Source organism: Neovison vison, chromosome 11 (assembly GCF_020171115.1).
Source record: "Neovison vison isolate M4711 chromosome 11, ASM_NN_V1, whole genome shotgun sequence".
Lineage (NCBI taxonomy): Eukaryota > Metazoa > Chordata > Mammalia > Carnivora > Mustelidae > Neogale > Neogale vison.
Window position 1 is genome coordinate 214214619 of NC_058101.1, and position 6561 is coordinate 214221179.

Here is a 6561-nt window from a genome sequence, read left to right on the forward strand (position 1 = left end):
AAGAAAGTAATCAAAAATGTACTAGGCAGGGTGCCTGGGTGGCTCAGTGGGTTGGGGCCTCTGCCTTCAGCTCGGGTTGTGATCCCGGGGTCCTGGGATAGAGCCCCATGTGGTGCTCTCTGCTCAGCAGGGAGCCTGCTTCCCTTCCTCTCTCTGTCTGCCTCTCTGTCTACTTGTAATCTCTGTCTGTCAAATAAATAAATAAAATCTTAAAAAAAGGTACGAGGCATCTTCTAAAATAATATCTTATGGTTGTGTTTGAATCTAGAAATTCATCAAGCTGTCTACTTTTTATACCAGCTTACCCTATACTCTTTCTTCTGAAGTTCTGTTACATAATATGTTATTAGAAATTCTTGGTAACAGATGTGTTTTCAAATTCATAGTCTTCCTAAATATATACATGTAATACAATCACTAAATTATGTTACATACTCTAGTTAGCAAATTGGTTTTCTGCCAGGATATACAGTAGTAATTCTGAAACTTTTTCTTGTGTATATAAAGATAAGTTAATACATAAGGGTATTGTAGATAAAGAGAACTAGGTTTGTCACTGTTGGAGAAAAAAATAATAACTATAAGTATTACTTATATTTCATGATTCATAATATTATAAGTAACAGAAGGAGACTAGAATGATTCCTTGTGATACAAAATTAGAATCAGAAGTATCAGTATGATACAAATATATTAAGTGATACATAAAATATTATATCTAGATCATAATATCATATATTATATCATAACTATTATATATTGATAGAGTAGTATGGATGCATATGTATACAGTTTTGTGTATATGAACATATACATAATCATATATATATACATACACGTTATACACACACACACACACAAACACACACACAATTTCTATGCTGAATCCACTGAAAGGGCCTCAAACCAATGACACCGTAGTAGCAGTGAACACAACTACGGTCTAGATCATGGTTTCTAAATACCATTTTCCATTGAAAAGAACCAGAGCTACTAAAACAAGTACTTGGTTCTAGAGCTGCTATAGTGAAGATACAAAGTAAAGCAAAAAATATTTTGCGTACTGGAAACATGGCAGTGTTCCAAAAAGAGTGAGATCATTTCAAAAGGACAAAGGAGCCAACTTGAAGAAACTATGAAAGGCCGAGCTGGACCATGTAAGCAACAAAATAAACTGTAGTATTGAATTATAACTGATAGAATAAAATAAATATCCATGAGTTTCATAGTTATATAAAATAGTAATTGAATAATAAATAACTGTGGGAAAGAAGGGACAGTTCTCCATTATATGAGAATTCAAATTTTAAAATATAGAAGGAAAGAAGCAAATATAAAATCACTATTAAGGGGGTGCCTGGGTGACTCAGTATGTTAAGCCTTTGCCTTCGGCTCAGGTCATGATCTCAGGGTCCTGAGATCAAGTCCTACATTGGGCTCTCTGCTCAGCAGGGAGCCTGCTCCCCACCCCCCCCGCCTGCCTCTCTGCCTACTTGTGATCTCTCTCTATCAAATAAATAAGTAGAATATTTTTAGATTAATAATTACTGCAGGCTGGGGCACCTGGGTGGTCCAGCCAAGTAAGTGTCTGTCTTTGGCTCGGGTCATGATCTCCTGGTCCTGGATCAAGCCCTGCTTCAAGCTCCCTGCTCCATGGGAAGTCTGCTTCTCCCTCTCCTTCTGTCCCCCCAATTTCACTCATGCTCTCTCTCTCTCAAATAAATAAACACAGTCTTAAAAAATAATAAACAATGAATTTTGGAACACTGAAAAAATTAAATTAATTTATAATTGTTGTTGTTGTTACTGTAGGCAAACTCCACACATGGATGATAAATCAGTGACAAAAGTTTGAAAATTGGGTATCATCATGATCTAAAAGTATCTTTTCCAATATATTTTTAATTATAAAAGGAATAATACAGAAACACCTGGGTGGCTTAGTCTGTTAAGCATCAGATATGCCTCAAGTCATGATCCCAGAGCCCTGGGAAAGAGCCCCACATTGGGATCCTTACTCAGCAGGGAGCCAGCTTCTCGTTCTGGGGAACCAGCTTCTCCCTCTGCCTGCTGTTCCCGCTGTTCCTGTGCTCTCTCTCTCTCCTTGTCAAAAAACTATAATCTTTAAGAAAAAGGAATTAATGGCAACTTTACCATGAAGAAACCTAGCAGACAACTTCAGATAGCTATCAAGTTTAACATCATCTGTAATAAACATGTTAAGTTCATGGATCACCTGATACCATGCACTAAAAAGAACATATCATCACTTCTGCTGTATTTTTGTCAAAGTCCAGAACTTGAGCCAAATCAGAAAATATCAGACAAATCCAAGTTTAGCAACATTCCACAAATAATTTATTGATCATCTTCAAAAATTTAAGGATCACAAAAGACAGGGAATGACTGGGAACAATCGTAGACTGGAGAAGATTAAGGAGACACAATGACTGAATTACTTCATAAAAGACATTCTTTGCAACTTAAAGAGTTACGTTATAAATCAACATAAGTGTTCAACAGTGGTATTGAATTTTTATAGATGAATCTTCTAAACATTGCTTGTATTTTTTTATATAAAGATTTAGAAATCTTTAATCAATGTATTCAGCAAATGCAACTCAAGAACAATTCAGCTTCCAAAGCTTTCAGGGAAATGTAATTATTGACAATCTTCAAACGGGCAGACATTGTAATGTATCTCTGTAAAAAGCAAGGGAGCTAACAAATGTAATAGAGATCTCAAAGGATATCCTGGCTTTAACTTGAAATTACCAAGTTGCAATTTGGAATGTCTTAACTTCAGGTACAGAAAATATTTTAAAGGAATCCATATTTCTAAATGAATAAATTTATATTCTGTGGTGGCATTGAATAAAAATGAGAAGACATTTTTTGCTGCATTAAATTGAGCAAAATATAAATAGTCCTAGAGAAAATGGATTTTTTTTATAAGAACACTTTTTGGAGAAAGGTAATTTGAATGGAGGCCAACAGTAAATTTCTATTAAAATAAATAATAAGATTGAAATATTTACACATTTAAATATAAAAATATTATAATTAAGAATATATTTGATTTCACCGAATATGCTCCCCTTACCAAGTACCTCAGTATCTGCACAGTATTTATCAGTTAAAACTATTAATGTCAGCAGAAAAAAACTTAGTTAATGGTGTGCATAATACCACATTTAGTAACCGTAAAATTCAACTTTAAGTGAGATTTCAGGGAATTATATGAAAAAATATGAATATCTTGAAAAATGTACCCTTCAGAGAAACAATATGGTATTAGTGACATAGTATTAGGGATAGACACAGCTAAGAAATTTGGTGGCTATGCACCATAATTATTATACTCCCTATATTACTTCTAATGTTTGATTAATAAATGCATGTTTTATTTTAATGCACATATGTTGTTTTTATTACATTCTAAAGAATAAAAAACCTCATTTGAAACAGAAACAAAAACCCATAATGCCATTATGATAAATTTAATAAAATTAACGATAATTTCATGTTAAAAAGACAAATATTTTTTTCTTAAAATAGTGCTTGAATAAATTACCAATTTGTTAGTTATTCTATAACTCTTCCAAAAAGTATAACATTTTTATGAACTTTGCCTCCCTTCCACTCTTAAAGTGCCTCTAATGAACAATATAGATTGTTTCATTAAAAAAGCTATTGAATAGATAGAGTATCAATTCTCTTACTGCAAACATACAATCCAAATAAGAAAACAGAAATAAATAGTGTCCTAGATAAGAGGTAAATGGGAGAGAGGCATATCCTGCCGTGTTAGGATTGTAAGCCAGTACAAGATGGTCAGGAAGGTTATTTGGGCAGAGCACAAGGAACCCCGAAAGTTGAAAATGCTTCAGCTATGTGAAGAAAAGAGAAAGCATTTAGGGCAAAAAGCACAAGAACAAAGCCAGAAAACATTTGGGAAACCCCAGAGATTGAAACTGATCAAAGACCAATGTCACTGGGTATTGTGACTCAGGAATAGTGGCGTCAAGTAAAGTTGGACGAGTGGGCAGCAAACAGAAATGCCTTCTTCTAGTCTGGTTCCCTAAGAATTTTACTCTATGACAGAGATTTTCATATAGAATTCTTTTTTTCTGAGAAGTGTTCTCGATAGCCTGTGTGAGATAGACAAGCACAACTTAGTGTACAGAGTTGAATGGACGTGTGTAGGTCATATATCATAGATCATATATATTACAGATCATACGTCTCCTAGGAAATGGGTTGCATCATTGAGAGTGGAAAAAACTGGAGCCTTATACGTTGCCTTTTACATGCTTTGGCTAAAAGCGAAACAAGTCACTCCCACCGACAGCCTGTTAACTAGAGTAATAATTTGGCCCTACTCAGTTACATGGGATTTGTAAAATGTGTAAGAAGGGGCGTTAGAGAGGAGTAGGGAATTTGGGTAAATTGGAAGGGGAGGTGAACCATGAGAGACTATGGACTCTGAAAAACAGTCTGAGGGGGTTGAAGTGGTGGGGGGTAGGAGGTTGGGGTACCAGGTGGTGGGTATTATAGAGGGCACGGCTTGCACGGAGCACTGGGTGTGGTGAAAAAATAATGAATACTGTTTTTCTGAAAATAAATAAATTGGAAAAAAAAGAAATAGATAGACAGGTGCAGTTAGGACCACCATACTGGAGATAAAAGAATTATTCCATGTAATCAGTATCTATCTACATCGCCCATTGTAGCCTAATAAAGGCATCAATGGCATTTTTTATGTGTCACCACATGTGAGACTAGCATTAAACAGATAACTACGTGTATAAGTAGAAACTCAATACATATTTGTTGAATAAATAACCTTGACATTGAATTGAATAAATGGCATTCCATGTATATTCATTTTGTATCTATTTTATTTGCATTGTTATTTCAACATTCTACTCAGATTTCCTCCAAATGCATCCTCCTTGCAAATTTTTGTTCCTCAAATCTTGAATTAACTGAAATACATGTTTTAATGTTTCAGCACCAAATAAACGTTTGAATAATTTGATAGAAGGAAGATGATGAATAGGTACATATGGTTTCTACATGATGGTCATCTCTTCTTTTAGAAATATTACCCACATAGTATGTATTCTTTTTTTTATTGTACCCAGCCTGAGTGAACTATCATATTTATTTCAAATATGTATTCAGAGACAGAAATATTACCAACAGCTTTCTTTACGATCCTGTTGGCCTTACCCTGAGATAAACTAGGGTCAAATTTCATTTATCGCTTGACAACTATGAAGCTTATTCTGATCAATAGATTGCAATAGCATCCAGCTCATCTATCTGAACAGCCACAGGGTGCAGAGCAAAGATTGGAAGAAGACACGTCTGTTCTATAAAACGACATACTTCCTGAAAGCTATGCACCGTCACAATATTTGCCTCTTTAAGCATAGGCAACACTAATTTCAGGTGCTAAATCAGAATAGAGTTTTCCTAAGTGAAGGTGAGATAGGTAGGATTGGAGGGGAAGATGAAGGAGATTTGGCGATTTGGGATAAGAGTCACAACACTCTGGCATTAATTAAAAAAAAATAGCCTTGGTTTCCCAGATCTAGAGAAGTTTCCCTATGGCATGAAATTGCTCGGGAGATGGAAAAGTTTTATATCTTATTTGAAGTGGGTATATACATTTACAAAAACTCATCAGTTGCCTGCATAACAGCTGTGCATTTCATCTTGAGTAAAATTTTTTTTTCAAAACAAAATAGAATATAGCTTCTCTGGAATCTCCAAAAATTAAACCACATCAAAAATGTGAAAAAGGTAGTGATAACAATTCCTAGAGCATTTTTCATTTAATTCTCCAGTAGCATAAGTGCAACACCGAAGGTATTGAAGAATAATTATCAAAAGTAATAATAGTGTCAGAATTCATATATTCTACTAAGTAAATTATTCCAGTCACTAACAGTTAGTGTTCAGTTACTCCAAAGCAAAATGATCTAGTTCTTTGCATGTGATACACATTTATTCTTCTAAAAATGGATTTTTTTATGATAACAATACTTCAGAAGGAGTTTGCTTTCATCTGAAATAATGCCTTGCGTTGTCCAAAATTTATTCACATAGACTGTGGCTATATAAATAATTCAAAGACTATTATACTGCTACACTATTTTCACAATACTGAGCTGATAAAAACTAGAACATAGAAACAAATAGGTACCCTGAATGTCTTGGTATATAGTATTAGGGATACTAATTAGGGATACCCAAGGAGGGTTAAAGTTAAATTATTTAAAATTGCAAAAACTTGCTGCATTAATAAAATCCTATGTTAGTATTCTAGGGACATTTTTGCATATTCTCTCAAAATTTAGGGAAACTGTGTGTATCTTCGATGTGGTTTTACTAAGATCCCATCTCTGATACCTTTGTTATTCACTTGCCAGTTTTGAGAAAGCCATGCAAGGTAATCATATGTGCTGCATGCTACAGCCCAAGTAAACCTTCCTATTGGTTTTTAAGGCTTTGCAGAGTTAATCGACCTTGAGAGTTTGTGGCAGAAAGAGG